Genomic DNA, 16,948 nt, shown 5'->3' on the forward strand with positions numbered 1-16,948 from the left:
AATTTTTGGTTTAGCCGACCCATTGACAGATCTAATATTCTTTGATTAATATTACACTTTTGATGCAATTAATTTCTTTGGAGTTGCAAATTACTTAAACAATAATAAAAAATTGAAGATATGTATTAAATTATAAGTATAATACTAATTAGAAAAACAATATACAGTAGAAATAAAATTAATAAGAAAATACAATTATAAACTGAAGCTTTCAAATTAGAGAATCATAGGAAAATGAAAAATGTGAGTTCAAAACAAATTTAGTATAATATGTATTATAAACTAAATAAATGTGTGATGATGATGAATGAATATTATAAGTTTATCTCATCATTGATTAAATTGATTTTCATTACTTTCCGTGTCTTTGTCATTTGACTACGAGTTGAAATTTTCTTTTCGAACAATCATTATTTTAGTACTCCATTATTTTTAGACACATCAAACATACCAATAAAATAATTTTCATTTATTTAATGTTGTTATAATGATAAATCTTAATTTCAATTCATATATAACTATAACACTAATTAAATCATAATTGATTAAAAATAAAATATTTTAATAATTAATATAGTCAATTGTGTAGTTGAAACCAATAAGAACTCTACAAAAAATTATTTATATGATTTAATCTATTATTTTTATAGATGATTTTATCTATTTCTATCCAAGTGTCCTAAATGGAAGCTTGTTTGTTTATTATTGCTTTATAAGGGATCGAAATGCTAAAAATCAACACAAAAAATCAAATTTGTTATTCTTAGAAAGGGATAGGAATCAGTAAATTTACAGTTTATACAGTTCTTTTTGTTGCTATGTATACATGAACCAAAGAATTTCTGAATTTCTAGACAAAGATACAAAAAAATATGCAATGCAAGTACTTAGTAAGTACCCATCTTCGAACTTCATCGAGGATCTAGTTCAAAAATGGAAGCTTCATTGACTAAGACTTGAACGGTTTCTCGTTTAGATTGATTGGAGAGTGAGGATGACTCAGACTTCGTTTCTGTCTCCATGGTGGAATGCATGGAAAATGCAGGTCTCGATGGCACTGGAAGAGACATGGAATAGCTACCAAGCATGAGAACCACAGAGGCCATGGTTGGTCTGTAAGCAATATTGTCTTGAACACAAAGCAACCCAAGATGGATACATCTCATTATTCAATTCTGGAGCAATCCCTCAGGATTGGATCTACTACTTCTAAAGCAGTTCCTTCACTCCAGTTTCTCCATGCCTGCAAAAGTCGAGGAATATGAACTTATATTCTGTTTTAGCAAGTTCTAATGCAGTAATACCATAACCACAGTATGCAGCTTACATGGGTTAGAAGAGAGTCTCCCACTTCTTGGTTGGAGAAGCTACTGATTTTTTTACCACTAATGATTTCCAAAACCAACACTCCAAAGCTGTAAACATTGGATTTAACTGAATATTGTCCATGCCATGCATACTCAGGAGCCATGTATCCACTGCGGACAAATAAATCTTAATGAATGAATTTAAATGGTAGCTAATCCCCTAGAAGAAGTGCTAATTGTTAACACCATTTTTTTGATGAAAAACGAGGTCGACTTGGATTTTGAAAATGAAAACGAAAAAGACGGGAGTCGCCACCAATCCTTTTTAATGAGGTGTGATTGGATCACCTCGAAAAGTGGTTGTTTTTAATAAACGGTTTGATTTTATTAAAACAACGATTTTGGTCCACGAAATTTAGAAAAACAGGTTCGGGAGTCGATTACGTATGAGGAAGGATTAGCACCCTCGTAACGCCCAAAAATAGGTACCTAGTTGATTAGTTAATATCTTGTTGTCAAGAATTGAAAACTTTGAAGAATTTTAAAAATACGATCCTTGTATTAAAATGTTGAAGATGTTTGAGGAAAGGGGCATATTTCACGTTAATCGAGGAAGAGAATCATATCCAGTATGTTAGGACACAATGTCTCGAATTCCCGATGCGCGAATGAATGCCAGAAATTTAAAAGGTATTTAGCTATCTCGGATTTAAAAAAGGGATCACGACCAGTAAGTTAGAACACGATCTTTTTTATTCCCGAGATCATTTAAAACTTGAGTTTGAAAAGATTCGTGTATTTAAATTTATTGTGAAAATCGAAACCCAGTAAGTTAGGGTACGACCTTCCCAAATCTAAACACGAGATTTTGCTTATTCAAATAAAATCATAATTTATGCATCAAATAAAATTAATCTAACACAAAATAAAACACAATGTCAATATGCGAACAAAACAAAAATGAATACGATGATGTAGCATAAATAATATGAGTAATAGCAATGAAAATAAATTAGGTAAAAGGATAAACCAATAACATACAAAATAACAATGCATATAAGGAAATAAAATTAAAACATTCATTCAAAATAATAATGAAAATATAAATAAAGAAATAAATAAAGAAATGAATAAGGCTATAAAAATATAAAAGATATATATGTGTATATATACATAAAATTATGGAGATATATGAAAGCATGTATATATAAAAGTATGTATATATATGTATACTTTATATATTTATGTAAAAAAGAACAATGTACGTATAAATATATTATATAAATGAATTCACGTGTATTCATATATATATAATGTAAAATATAAAACATATGTACATATTTTAAAATAATTATATAAATATATATATATATATATCAGTAAGTATATACATATATGTATGTAAATTAAAATATGAAAAGTATATACATATAGGTATATATATGAATCATAAAATATAAAATATATATATAAAATACATATTTTAAAAATATGAAGAATATGTAAATATATATATAAATATATATGAAAATAAAATACATATATAGATATGTATATGGATATGTACAAAAATTATACAATATACATAAAAAATGTAGGTATGTATATATGCATGTATAAATAAATTATAAAAATAGGTATGTGTATATGTATATATATATATTACAAAAAAGTATGTATATAAGTATATATATATAAATATATAAAAAATATACGTATATATAAAAGCAATTATAATAATAATAATAATAATAATAATAATAATAATAATAATATGAAATTTATTAAGAAAATAAACAAAATAACAAAAGACTAAATTAAAATTTTAAAACAAAATTCGGGGTTAAATCATAAATAAGTTAAAGGGGAAGGACTATTCTGAACGCGCATGTAACATGGAGGGACTAAAAAGAGAATTTAACATTTCCTCCAAAATGACGTCGTTTCAACGGGGGCTAAATTGAAAACACAATAAATTTCTAGGTAAAATTTAAAGAAATTAAAAGAACCTAATTTAAAAAGTATTAAAAAGCTGAAGGGCTAAACGTGCAATTAGCCCTTCCGTCAAAAACACACGGATCCCCTAAGGCAGGCGGGTCGGGTCGGTCCGATCCAAGGCAAAACGGCGTCGTTTTGGGCGTTTTGGAGATGGGCCAAAACGGCGTCGTTTCACACTTTCAAAAATTTCCAAAAAATTTCATTTCCCCCTCTTTTCAGAAAAACAAATCCGAAAATTCTCTCTCTCTCCCCCTTTCTTCTCCCCAAAATCCGGCCAGAGGATCGGCCGACCACCGCCGCGCCAGTCACCGGCGACGGCACCACCGTCCGCGGTGGCCAGAAAGTGCAAAAAAATTTTCTTTTCGACTTTTTGGCTCCCAAGCCTGGATCTGAGGTCTACAGACCAAAAAGGTAAGAAAGTTTTAATTTTTTTTTGTTTGTTTTTTTTATATACGCAGAGAAAAAATAAAATAAAAACTAAAAATAGATCTCAAACAAAAAGAAGAATCACCTTAAACGTTTATTTTTGTTTTTTATCATCTGAAATATTCGTAAAAAAGGGAAAAAAAAAACCCCACGTTAGAAAGGTTTCAATCGGTTTTTATACCGATTTCAAAACAAAAATCCCCCCATTTTACATTTCCGAATGGCTTTTATATAGCCATTTTTTTACATATTTTTCTTCATCTTTTTTGCTTTCTGTCGCTTCTTTCTAATTTTACAGGTGCAAGTGGCGGCCGGCGCAGCAGTGGCGGTGGCAGCCAGCAGGGAGGTAAAAGGCCCTAGGTGCGGCGTCTAGGGTTTAAAATTTTTTTGTTTTTTCTGTTATGGGCTAGGGTTTAGAGAATTGGGCTGAAATTTTAGGTTGTTGGGTTTTAAATTTTGGGCCTGTTATTTGGGTTTGGTTTGGTTGGTTGGTTTAGGGTTAATTGGGTCTGGTTTTAGGTTAGTGGGCCTGGTTTGATTTGGTGAGGCCCGGGCTAAATTTGAGCTGTACAGCTGCCTCTCTTTGCTTCATTGTCGTGTAACGGGAATGAAGCAAAGACTAAGAAAGACCAAATTTGTCCAGTCTTACCGAGTCTGGACTTCTCTTGATGCTTATCTTCAAGTAGCTTCATTCCAGTCCACTGTGTATTGTTGCTTCGATCCATTCCACTGCACTTCAGAGAGATGCGTCTAACTTGAAGTTTCAATCTTCTTCGCAGCAATTTCAGGGGGACGAAATTTGTGGTTTTAGTCTGCTCCATTGCAACGTCATGGAGATAAGGCTGGATGCGATCTGCTCTACTGCAACTGCAGAGAGATAAGTTCTGTGGTTTTAATCCGCTCCACTGTAACTTCAGAGAGATAGGATTGGCTTCTTCTGTCTGCTCCATTGCAACTTCAGGGCGATAAGACTTGCTATCTTCAATCTGTTCACTGAGGAGATAAGATTCGTCGTTGCGGCTTCAATCTTTTAATTGCAATGTTGGGAAAGCAAGATTCGCCATTGTGGCTTCAATCTATTCCATTACATCGCCAGGGAAGTAAGATTTGCTGTTGTAGCTTCAATCTATTTGACTACAATGTCGGGGAAGCGAGATTCACCATCGTAGCTTCAATTTGTTCCACTGCACCCCTAGAGAAATGAGATTGCAATGTCGGGGAAGGAAGATTTGCCGTTGTAGCTTCAATCTATTCCACTGCATCACCTGGGAAGGTAAGATTCGTCGTTGTGGCCTCAATCTTTTAATTGCAATGTTAGGGAAGCGAGATTCCTCGTTGTGGCTTCAATCTGTTCCACTGCACCACCTGGGAAAGTAAGATTCACCATTGTGGCCTCAATCTTTTAATTGCAATGTTGGGGAAGTAAGATTCACTATTGTAGCTTCAATCTGTTCAACTGCACTGCCTGTGAAATAAGATTCGCCGTTGTGGCCTCAATCCTTTAATTGCAATGTCAGGGAAGCAAGATTCGCTGTTGTAGCTTCAATCTGTTCAACTGTACTGCCTGGGAAATAAGATTCGCCATTGTGGTTTCAATCTTTTAATTACAATGTCGGGGAAGCAAGATTCGCTATTTTAGCTTCAATCTGTTCAATTGCACTGCCTGGGAAATAAGATTCGCCGTTGTGGCTTCAATCTTTTGATTGCAATATCGGGGAAGCGAGATTCGCCGTTGTGGCTTCAATTTGTTCCACTGCACCACCTGGGAAAGTAAGATTCGCCGTTGTGGCCTCAATCTTTTAATTGCAATGTCAAGGAATCAAGATTCACTGTTGTAGCTTCAATCTGTTCAACTGCATCGCCTAGGAAGTAAGATTCACCGTTGTGGCTTTAATCTTTTGAATTGCAAACTATGGTTTCTTCGATCTGCTTCGCTGTCAGTACAGGAAGGCAAGATATGCTATCTTCATTGATCTGTTCTCTGGGGAACATGACCTGTATAATCCATTTGATGGACTTATTTATGCATAGTGTTTAGGATGTCATGATTAAAATGAATCAAAATTTCCTAACTAGATGTGTATGAATGATATTTGCATGAATACAGAATGTCATGAGAATGATCCATTTTTAATGTTTGAGTTGTTATTGCTCATTATTTTATCACTGATTTGTTACAATGCCTTCTTGCTCGGCTGGCATATCCAAAGAAACATTTAATCAGATTGCCCCCACTGTAAACCTCCAAGTTCAATCCACTGGATGCAAAATTTGAACCATCTTTCTCCCGCTGTAACCCAAGGGTAGAAAGATCTGGCCTTTTCTCGATCCTCTGCTATCACAATTCAAGGATACAGAATGTGAAACTCTTTGGTCTCCTACACCATTCCCAATGTGTCATACCAAATGTTTATGCACAATTGTAAAATTTTCTTCTCCGAAAAAACCTCTTCTTATCACTCGATGATCCTTGCTTGTTTGTTCATTGAAGCCTTGTCACCAACACGACATTTGGTCATTTTGCTCAGTCAAATGTTTTGACAACAAAATCTGAAAGGATAGTCTTTAACTTAGACCCTTCCTTCTTAGATATTTCACCCTTTAAACTTGGTGTATTCTAAACAATAGTCCTGTTTCAAGTTCCTATATTATTTAGAAACTCCTAGAGTAATATGCAAAACTTCCCTTGTGAATGTATTATTAGTCCATTAATCATTATTCTAATGCAACATGCTTGCAAAAAGAATATAACGATGGATAAAATATAATTAATTTGAGAGCATAGCCCGAAGTGGATAAATTATCAATGATAGTAAGAATAAAAAGAGAATTAATTGGGAACACGTATCTTGAAAAGGAATGAAGAATTCCAAGAATAACAAATTCAATATAAATAGTATAAAGACTAGGTGCCCCAGATATCGCAGCTTGAACTTCTCTGTACAAAATTTCTAAAGACCATTCTGAGTTTGACATGTGTTTAGGAGATCTACATTACTTTGTCGATGCCCCAAGATGTCGCCTTACCCTTTCCTGTTGATTCAGGTATAGCAAGATCACCACATGCCCCAATCTGATCACTTCATGCCCCATTCTGATCAATTTTGAGCCATTCTTTTCGAGTTTTCAACTCAAATCCCCTTTGGCCTAAGGTGCCCTTTGCGGGTTTTCCCCTTAGCCTCTCCATTTTTACTTTTTCAATTTTTCATTTTTCATTTTTTTTATTTTCATTTTTTTGTTTGACTCAAAGTGCCCTTTGCAGGTTTTCACCTTGGTTCTTCCTTCTTCTTTAAACGAAGTGTTTCTTAACTGGATCTGAGTTTATAGGATTGGCAATCTCACTCAGGATCAGTGCTTCTCTGAAAATGGTCTTCTTTACAACATAGGGACATTCCCGGTTTGGCATTCATTTCCCTTTAAAATCCTTTTATTAAGGAAGAATCTTTTTCAACATCCAGCCCTCTCGTGGAATTCTCTGAGACGAGCCTGTTTATTATGGGCTCATATAATTTATTTATGGTACATCCGACCCTGATGAATAGCTTTTAACCCTTTTCCTAGGGCCAACTAATCACATCGCGATTGGATCCCTCTAAAAAGCAATGAGGGGATTTTAATAGGTAAAACTACCTCAATCCTGTAAACCAAAAAGAGAGGTGTTGCCCCAGTACAGATGTTCGACAAGCAATGAGGGCAAATGATAATTTCTCATGCCAGTCCTTGTTCACCTCTAGGTAATTCGGTGACAAAACGTGGTGTCTGTTTCTAAATTGATTTCAGACCTCAGTTATCGTGCTATCATTTAAGTTTAATGCATTTTCCAATACCATCCTCTCTGAAATTCTGTATCGGTATAGGATGACCTTGATCCATGAAGTAGCCTCTCAAAAAATGAAACAATGTCCATTAGAAGTCTTCGATAATGGTGATGTCCATGCCCCATTTTGCTCAAAATTTGAGTCGCCCTTTTTCGCGTTTTCAACTCAAATCCTCTTTGGTCTCAAGGCGCCCTTTGCGGGTTTTCACCTTGACCTCTTCTTTTTCTTTTTTTCTCTTTTTTTTTTGAATCTGAACTTATATGATTAGGCATGTCCTTGTTATCCCTTCTGATCAAGATTAACACTTTTCATATATGCCTTCCACATAAGATCCTTCCCAGCTTGGCATGAGGTTCTTTTTGTATGGGAAGGATCTTCTTCAATACCAGGTCCTTCTCATGAAATTCTCTAAGGCGAACTTTTTTGTGAGCTCACATCGTTTGCTTTTGGCACATTTGACCATGATGGATAACTTTGAACATTCCTCTTCGATTGGGATTGGATCCAAAACTCAGAGAGAAAGAATCTTGTCTTCAATAGGCAAAACTGCGATAGGCCCAAGAGAACGGCATTGCCCCGACAGAGTTTTTTTTTAGGACCCAAGACACCCTTTGTGGGTTTTCACCTTGGTTTCTTCCTTTTCAGGTAAAATACTTCTTGACTGAATTTGAATTCACCAGATTGGGCAAGTCTTTGGCATCCATCTCGATTAATATCAGTGCTCTTCTAGAACAGGTCTTTTTTACAATATAAGGTCCTTCCCAATTTGGCATCCACTTTCTCTAGGATGAATCTCTTTGTCGTAAGCTCATATCATTTGACCATGACGAGAAGCTTTTAACATTTCTTAAACCAATGGGTCAGGTGTTGCCCCGGCAAAGGTCCTAGTCGGCGTTTGATGAACATAGAGGGTGAATGGTAACTTCCTTATACCAATCTTTACATGTCTCGGTCATCTTTCTCACGATCTTTTTTTTTGTTTTTTTGTTGCCTACGGCATCTGATATTTGAACAGACTAAAAACTTTTGACATTGTCCCCTTTTTTTTTGCATTCTTCATCGACGCTTGATTTTTTTTGAAAGGAATTTAATGACTTTGACCTTGTGACATTGGTATATGAAGCAGCTTCCACTCACTTAGTAAAGTAAACGACGGCTGCAAAGATGAATTGTTGACCGTCATAAATTTTTGGCAAGATCGGCTCAATGACATTCATGCCCCACATAGGGAGAAGTTGTGGATTCCAATGATTCTTTATAGGGTAGAATCTGTTTTTCATCTTGTTCTACCATCCTCAGTAAGTCCGAAGATAGACTACAATCTCTGTCATCTTCAAAGTCGTGAGATCCCTCTAAACACATGTCTCGCTTAAAAAGAGATTCTGAGTCTGTAGCAATGTCATTCATGTCGTTGATATTCAGGGACCTATTATAGGTACAAAAGAATATACAAAGAATATATGAAGTTATGTACAATATGATTATGAATGCAATAATAATTTGGAAGAAAGAATAAAAGAATAAAAATAACCATTCATAAGAAATGAAATAATATTGGTTCAAAAAGATCGCAAAGATGCATTCCAAAAAATAATGACGTTCAGACATGAGCCTATTTCACAAAAGAGCTCTTATTGCCTCTAGGCTAAAAGCGACAAGTGTGTTCTGAATATTACTCTGAGTAAGCTCTAAATACTATAGGGTTCTCTTCTACAGTCTAATTATTCAGAACACTCCCAAGTTTAGAAGGACGAATATCTAACAAAGTCCCTTTTTCAGTTGTCTTTATGCGTGTCATTGATGTGAACACTTCCCACCATCTCTTCATTCATCGCATTCCCTTTATTATCCGTATGATTGAGTTGCGGGTTTTCTGTGATGAGTGAATCCTCAAATTTGACAATGCCCATATTGATAAACCTTTCGACTAGCCTTTTAAAGGCAGTGCAATTTTCTATAGAATGCCCCGTAATTCTCGCATGATAGTCACATTGCGCATTTGTGTCGTACCATTTGGGGTACGGAGGTTGAAAAGGCTTCAAGTAGAAATGTGAGACATCATATGCGTCAAATAAACTCTGATACAGCTCTTGGTATGACATTGGGATCGGTGTAAATTAGGACTTCTTAATGTTTTGCTTTGTGCTAGATTCTTGTCTTGAGGGGATCTGATGGCCAGTAGCAACCGACCTTTGCTGACCTGCTATAATCGGCTTTAAATAACCCTTGTTATATTTACCCACATTATTCACCTCATTTTTCTTCTTCCTCGGGACCTTTGAAGTATTGTCTTGGGAGTTCCACTCTTGCCCTTTCCGTTTGTAACGATCTTCAAATCGTTTTGAGAACTCTACTCTCACCTGTTTTGTTTCCGCTAGATCATCAATGACAACAGGATCAGTTAGATTTCCCCTAAGATTGGAACCTGAGCCCGTCGCGAAATTCACCGGTGTCGAGGTATTGGTCTGGTATTGTGGTCGGATGTTAACAGTTACCCTTTGTGGATATGTGTTTGGTTGTGCTTGGATGTTTGTTGGGGTAAGGTCTGGAAGATATGCAAGACCTTCATTATCATTCTCAAAGTGGACCACTAGGTTCTTTCCTTTTTCTAACCTCATATCCAATAACTGGGTTAACTGGCTCATCAAATTTCTTTGGACTTCTACCATCTGATCCTTCATATCTTGTTGAAATTTGGCCAATTGCTCTAGCATCTGTATTTGCATCTGCTCTAATCTCTCCAACCTTTGGTCCATTCCTTTAGTTTCTGTTCGGGTACCGCAAGAATGTTGGTTTTCCAAATTTGCTGAAATAATTTTACCTAATTAGGGTCACTTTGTGAAAATCTAATGCATATGATGCAATGTAATGCAAATGCATGAAATGAATGTAAAAAAGAGACATTGATTTTTTGATTCAATTCTATTAGAAGAACTTTACTAGAAAACAAATCTCTTTACATAAAGCGGATATATATATACGGCTTTGCCCTTATATTCCAAGTCAATGATCCTTTTCTTCATTCGAGCGTTAAGATAAATCTCACGAACTCTTCAAAAGGAATGTCTCTTCTATCTCCCTTTTGCTTGATCTAGGCCGCAACTCGTTGCTCACTCATCTTTGTGACGCTCGTTGGCTTCTCTTTAAAAAAGTTCGGCGGCTCTTGAATAATCTTTATCATCTTGAATTCTCAGGTAACGGAGCAATGGTCGTGTAGTCCTCCATTAAACTATTATCCTTCTCTTATCACGTTTTCTTAGACCATATTCAGACAACCGTATTATTATCCACTTTATCAAGAAACTCATTTCCTTATGACAAGCTCTCTATTTAACAACCGAACGTAAATCAACACCTCTTTTTATGATGAAAATGCAATGCAATCATACAAAAACAAAAGAAAACAGGTTAGTACAAAACAAAAGCAAGCAAGAATAAATAGAACCCTTATTCGGGTGACCACTAGGGGTTTGAAGTGGTTCTACCTAGGGTAGGCTCTTAGGTTCACTACATGTGGTTCAGCTCTAAAGCAAAGGTACCCGAACCAGCAGATTCCTCGATCCTCACCCATTATAGGCTCATGTGGACCGAGTTCGGTTCAGGGGAATACATTTCCCTATGGCTGCATGGAGATGAAAATCTCACGAAGACATAGGTACGGATGTACCCTGAAAGCGATCCACTATCCTGCACGGAGGTGAAAACCTCACGAAGGAGTAGCTTCTCACTCCCACTTAAAAAGGTGTGACCAACGGTCATGCAATGCAATGTAGAAAGATATAAAAATTTAAAATACAAAACATGATGAAAACTATAACTCAAAACAAATGAAATGCAATGAAAGAAACGTATATTTAAATCAAATTTTCAACTTTCGACAAAAAGACAAGAAATAATCAACTCGTGGCTTGACTCTCTTATTTTGGGTCCCCAATGGAGTCGCCAAGCTGTTGACACCATTTTTTTAATGAAAAACGGGGTCGACTTGGATTTTGAAAATGAAAACGAAAAAAACGGGAGTCGCTACCAATCCTTTTTAATGAGGTGTGATTGGATCACCTCGAAAAGTGGTTGTTTTTAATAAACAGTTTGATTTTATTAAAACAACGATTTTGGTCCACGAAATTCAGAAAAACAGGTTCGGGAAGCGATTACGTATGAGGAAGGATTAGCACCCTCGTAACGCCCAAAAATTGGTACCTAGTTGATTAGTTAATGTCTTGTTGTCAAGAATTGAAAACTTTGAAGAATTTTAAAAATACGATCCTTGTATTAAAATGTTGAATATGTTTGAGAAAAGGGGCATATTTCACGTTAATCGAGGAAGAGAATCATTCCAGTATGTTAGGACACAATATCTCGAATTCCCGATGCGCGAATGAATGCCGGAAATTTAAAAGGTATTTAGCTATCTCGGATTTAAAAAAAGGATCACGACCAGTAAGTTAGAACACGATCTTTTTTATTCCCGAGATCATTTAAAACTTGAGTTTGAAAAGATTCGTGTATTTAAATTTATTGTGAAAATCGAAACCCAGTAAGTTAGGGTACGACCTTCCCAAATCTAAACACGAGATTTTGCTTATTCAAATAAAATTATAATTTATGCATCAAATAAAATTAATCTAACACGAAATAAAACACAATGTCAATATGCGAACAAAACAAAAATGAATACGATGATGTAGCATAAATAATATGAGTAATAGCAATGAAAATAAATTAGGTAAAAGGATAAACCAATAACATACAAAATAACAATGCATATAAGGAAATAAAATTAAAACATTCATTCAAAATAATAATGAAAATATAAATAAAGAAATAAATAAAGAAATGAATAAGGCTATAAAATATAAAAGATATATATGTGTATATATACATAAAATTATGGAGATATATGAAAGCATGTATATATAAAAGTATGTATATATATGTATACTTTATATATTTATGTAAAAAAGAACAATGTATATATATATATGTATACTTTATATATTTATGTAAAAAAGAACAATGTACGTATAAATATATTATATAAATGAATTCACGTGTATTCATATATATATAATGTAAAATATAAAACATATGTACATATTTTAAAATAATTATATAAATATATATATATATATATATCAGTAAGTATATACATATATGTATGTAAATTAAAATATGAAAAGTATATACATATAGGTATATATATGAATCATAAAATATAAAATACATATATAAAATACATATTTTAAAAATATGAAGAATATGTAAATATATATATAAATATATATGAAAATAAAATACATATATAGATATGTATATGGATATGTACAAAATTATACAATATACATAAAAAATGTAGGTATGTATATATGCATGTATAAATAAATTATAAAAATACGTATGTGTATATGTATATATATATTACAAAAAAGTATGTATATAAGTATATATATATATAAATATATAAAAATATACGTATATATAAAAGCAATTATAATAATAATAATAATAATAATAATAATATGAAATTTATTAAGAAAATAAACAAAATAACAAAAGACTAAATTAAAATTTTAAAACAAAATTCGGGGTTAAATCATAAATAAGTTAAAGGGGAAGGACTGTTCTGAACGCGCATGTAACATGGAGGGACTAAAAAGAGAATTTAACCTTTCCTCCAAAATGACGTCGTTTCAACGGGGGCTAAATTGAAAACACAATAAATTTCTAGGTAAAATTTAAAGAAATTAAAAGAACCTAATTTAAAAAGCATTAAAAAGCGGAAGGGCTAAACGTGCAATTAGCCCTTTCGTAAAAAAAGCGGATCCCCTGAGGCAGGCGGGTTGGGTCGGTCCGATCCAAGGGAAAACGGCGTCGTTTTGGGCGTTTTGGAGATGGGCCAAAACGGCGCCGTTTCACACTTTCAAAAATTTCCAAAAAATTTCATTTCCCCCTCTTTTCAGAAAAAAAATCCGAAAATTCTCTCTCCCCCTTTCTTCTCCCCAAAATCCGGCCAGAGGATCGGCCGACCACCACCAAGACCGGCCGGCATGGGCACATGGCGACAGCGTCGCCGTCATGATGGCGGATAGTGCAAAAAATTTCTCTTTTCGGCTTTTCGGCTCCCAAGCCCGGATCTAAGGTCTACAGACCGAAAAGGTAAGAAAGTTTTAATTTTTTTTTCTTTTTTGTTTGTTTTTTTTATATACGCAGAGAAAAAAAATAAAAAAAAATAAAAACTAAAAATAGATCTCAAACAAAAAGAAGAATCACCTTAAACGTTTATTTTTGTTTTTTATCATCTCAAATATTCGTAAAAAAGGAAAAAAAAAACCCCACGTTACAAAGGTTTCAATCGGTTTTTATACCGATTTCAAAACAAAAATCCCCCCCATTTTACATTTTCGAATGGCTTTTATATAGCCATTTTTTTACATATTTTTCTTCATCTTTTTTGCTTTCTGTCGCTTCTTTCTGATTTTGCAGGTGCAAGTGGCGGCCGGTGCAGCAGTGGCGGTGGCAGAGGGTGGCGGCCAGCAGGGAGGCAGAAGGCCCTAGGTGCAGCGCCTAGGGTTTGAATTTTTTTTTTTTCTGTTATGGGCTAGGGTTTAGAGAATTTGGCTGAAATTTTGGGTTGTTAGGTTTTAAATTTTGGGCCTGTTATTTGGGTTTGGTTTAGTTGGTTGGTTTGGGGTTAATTGGGTCTGATTTTAGGTTAGTGGGCCTTGTTTGATTTGGTGAGGCCCGGGCTAAATTTGGGCTGTACACTAATGCTTAAGATCTTTGAGTTTTAGATATCACAAAGTTAACAAATAACATGTAGAAACAGATCCTTCTAAATGCTTACTAGGTCCCAACGACTTTTCTTGTGTCAGCCCGAGTTTGATCAACCGTAAACAATTTCGCCATTCCAAAATCTGAGATTTTAGGATTCATCTCTTCATCTAACAATATGTTGGTTGTTTTTACGTCGCGATGGATGATTCGGTATTGAGAATATTCATGAAGATAAAGAAGTCCCTTAGCTATTCCGTTTATAATTTTGTACCTCTTCGTCTAGCTTAGTAGCGAACGCTTTACTGAATCTGTGATTAATCATGAATTTAATAGTAATAACTAGAGATTATCAACTTTTCACCTCTATAGCATGACTTGAGTGGCATTCTACCAAATATATTAAACCATACCGAATATAAAGTTGTCAAGGCTTGAGTTAGGCAGAAACTCATAGATGAGAACCCTTTCTTTTTGTTCCAAGCTAAAACCAAGAAGCCTAACCAAATTCCTGTGTTGTAGCTTCGCCAATAACATCACTTCATTCTTGAATTCTTGTTGTCCTTGTCCCGAATTTTCAGACAGCCTCTTTATAGCTACTTGCCGTCCATCCTCAAGCTTACCTTGATAGTATTTGTAACAAAGAACAATGATAGAAAACACCAACTTTTATTTCCTATTATTTCTTGGAAGCCATCAAACTGGAGGGTTCACTTTCATATATTTATCAATTTTCCAAATCTTAAATTACCTTATAAACAGGACCAAATCCACCTCGTCCCAGTATGTTTGCATCCGAGAAGTCTTCTGTTGCAACTCTTACTGCATCAAAGTCAAATTGCAACGATTCTACACGGGTCTTGGCATCTGCAGGTTAACACAGAACGAATTAAGGCTTGTGGTTAAAGGCAGGGAGGTCTCATGAAAAAAAAAAAAAAGTTATAACAAATGAAAACAAGAGGAAAGCACTTGCAAATTTTTTGCTCATTTTTATTTTCTAAAGTATAAAACCATGCTTAAACATTGGAAGAAGTACATCAAAAGAGAGTAGAGGACCAACTTACTTTGATCATCCTGCTTGGGTTTCGCGATCCTTTTACGGAGAATAGCTACTGCAAGTATGACAAGTAGATGACAATTGGAACAATGATAATGACTAGGGTCTGGGATGAACGGTGGTCACCTTCCTCTGCACAAGCAACAACTTTTCATTTACATCAATTTCTTCCTGAAACCAGCATGCCGTCTAGCAGATCGGTAGTTACCTTTTTTGATTGTGTTCACCGACTATGGCGGAGGACTAGCAGCTGGGGGTGGAGGACTAACAGGTGAGGGTGGAGGAGACAAGGATGGAGCAGTAGTAGAAGCATTGGGTGTATAAAAAGGATACAAATCCCATTGGAAATAACAGCTAGGCCTCTGAACATAACCTCCTTGCTTCCCATGACAACAGCTTTGATATGTACTGACGGATTGCCTGAGGCAGAAATCACAAATGATCTGTGATAAATCTGGAGTGCACTGCATTTGTGCATGTATCTTTTGGAAAAATCTAAAATATGCTTCCCCAGTTGCATACTTAAGAGTAGAAGAGCCGTTGGAAGCCTTTTGCACCACACTGTCCATCAAACTCTCCCAGACCGTATCAAATTGTGTTAAGTTAGATGTGATTTCACCGGTATTATAGACTGCCTCAGGGGGATCTAGCTCCAGGGCTCCATAAAACGAGCGATCTGCATAGTGTACATGACATGGTTGCCCTTCCCATGAAAGGGCTTCCTTCTGGTTGGGGCAGTTAGCTATGAGGTTGTGAATTGTAGAATTGACACATTTATAACAATCGTCTGGAGTCGAGTCTCCCCTGCACATAGCAAGAGTGTCGGAGTTTTGGCCAATACTGGCAGTAAGGAAACCACCTTTTGCAGAGGCATTAGACGGGAGAGAAGCAAGAATAAGGTCCCGGTTCTTACCATATGTGCTATTTGTAGAGAAATTACCAGTGTCATAGCATTTTAGGAGAGCCTCAACAAGAGTGATGCCGATAAGGAGATGGGAGAGAATTGAAGAAAGAGCTGTAAATTTAACCCACATTTTGAGGTTGTATAATTTGAAGGAAAGGAAACCCAAAAGAAAGAAGTGGGAACTTATTATTCCAGATTTTTCATGGCAGAGAAGAGGTGGGGGATTGAGTTGGAGATAGAGTCAAAGAGCGCCAATTAAAGCTAAAGGTCTTGAAGGTTTTAAAGGAAACTTGGTTTGTAATGCCTGTCTCTCACCTGCGTCTAGAAATGGAAAATATTCTTTTAATTGAGAATTTAAACTATTTTATTTTATTTTATTTTATTTTATTTTAAGTTAATACATTAAATTTTTATTTAATTCTATTCTTCTAAATTATTAATACAATTATTGATATAGTATTATTTTATATTTATATATTGTATATATAAATAATTATATTTATCCAATATAAAAATAAATTGATGTATTTATTTAAATATGTATAATTAAATCAAAATTAAATTTTCTACCATACATTTGAACCAAAATTTGAGTTTTACGTGTATAATTACACCAAATAAAATTCATGTATACAATTACACATTAAATCAAAATTCATATATAATT

At 34.8% G+C, this 16,948-nt stretch overlaps 1 pseudogene; it reads right to left on the reverse strand.

Moving 5' to 3' along the window:
• Positions 1–816: 816 nt before the first annotated feature.
• Positions 817–16,522, reverse strand: LOC105773215 (cysteine-rich receptor-like protein kinase 44; annotated as a pseudogene).
• Positions 16,523–16,948: the final 426 nt, after the last annotated feature.

The sequence above is a fragment of the Gossypium raimondii genome, chromosome 6 (genome assembly GCF_025698545.1).
Source record: "Gossypium raimondii isolate GPD5lz chromosome 6, ASM2569854v1, whole genome shotgun sequence".
In the NCBI taxonomy this organism is placed as follows: domain Eukaryota; kingdom Viridiplantae; phylum Streptophyta; class Magnoliopsida; order Malvales; family Malvaceae; genus Gossypium; species Gossypium raimondii.